We start from the raw sequence: 1,117 nt of genomic DNA, 5'->3' as shown, positions 1-1,117 counted from the left end.
TCAGATTACATTCCATATAGAAAAAGTTAAGATTCCTTTTTTCCTAGGTCCTTATAGTATTTTATTTCTTTGGGATAAGATGATAATATTATCTAATTTCAAGTTTTGTAAAGGTTATGCTATGTAAGAGCCTTTGTAAAGTGAAGATTTAATACACTGATGTCAAACTAACCTTTAATTCTATGAATTACATGTATTGTTACACTTGTATTTTTGTAATCAACTTTTTAATAACTGCTTTTCATTTCTTTCATTTGAAGAATGAAAAATATGGAATAGTTCACGAATTTTTTTATCATCCTTCTGCAAGTGCCATGTTAATATCTGTATTGTTGTCATTTGGTTAGGCCTGCTGCTGAAGCATGTAGTATCCTCTAAATTTAAGTAGTTAATGATGCAATCTTTATACAGGCATATATCCTTGGTTGCCTATTTGTAACAAGGAGCCCTTATTGTTCCTAAAATGCTATTGATCTTATTTCTCTAAATTTCTGTGTATAGTGGGAAAAACTTACATTGTTTGGTCGATTGCTCACATTTGCAATTTTTGTCAATGACTATTTTGTTGTTTTCATTTTAAATTTGATCATATTTTGAAGTCTTTATAGCTAAGTCCAAAGGTGATGCCTTTTCAAGTACTCAATAATCAACTGAGTTAGCTTTGTGGAGCTAATGGATTCAAAGGAAGTCTTGCTTAAGAGCTACTTCTAAACTTCTGCAGCTTAAAAGTTCGCAAAGAAGTCTCACTGGCACAAATGTCTTCCTGACACTTTACCCTTCTCCCATGTAGAAACAAACCAACCAGAATATCTTACCCTGACAGCATAGATTGTCTTACTGGAACAAAACTAATCTTAGTTACAAGGGTCCATAGAGCGATTAACAGTTCAGACCGAAATGTTCAGAATAGAAGGTATTTTATCAAAATACAATTGTTTATTATACCTATCATTTCAAAAGTAGCTAAAGCCAAGAAGGTGAAAAAATTGTTCGTATGCATGATTACCTAATATCCTGGTCTGTCTACCATCCAACCAGGCAGGAACTTACACTACTGACTTTCTATCACCAAATATTTCCATAAAACTTGGAGAAGTCCATAGGTTTCTCCTCGATA

The 1,117-nt window shown here is 32.7% G+C and overlaps 1 pseudogene; it reads right to left on the bottom strand.

Annotated features, from left to right (window-relative positions):
- Nucleotides 1–264: 264 nt before the first annotated feature.
- On the bottom strand, nucleotides 265–364 carry LOC138822908 (U6 spliceosomal RNA; annotated as a pseudogene).
- Nucleotides 365–1,117: the final 753 nt, after the last annotated feature.

This window comes from Dipodomys merriami, unplaced genomic scaffold (assembly GCF_024711535.1).
Source record: "Dipodomys merriami isolate MVZ:Mamm:240054 unplaced genomic scaffold, mDipMer1.0.p SCAF_1170, whole genome shotgun sequence".
Classification (NCBI taxonomy): domain Eukaryota; kingdom Metazoa; phylum Chordata; class Mammalia; order Rodentia; family Heteromyidae; genus Dipodomys; species Dipodomys merriami.
Note: the sequence above shows the minus strand (reverse complement) of the source record. Positions and strands in the feature narration are given on the sequence as shown.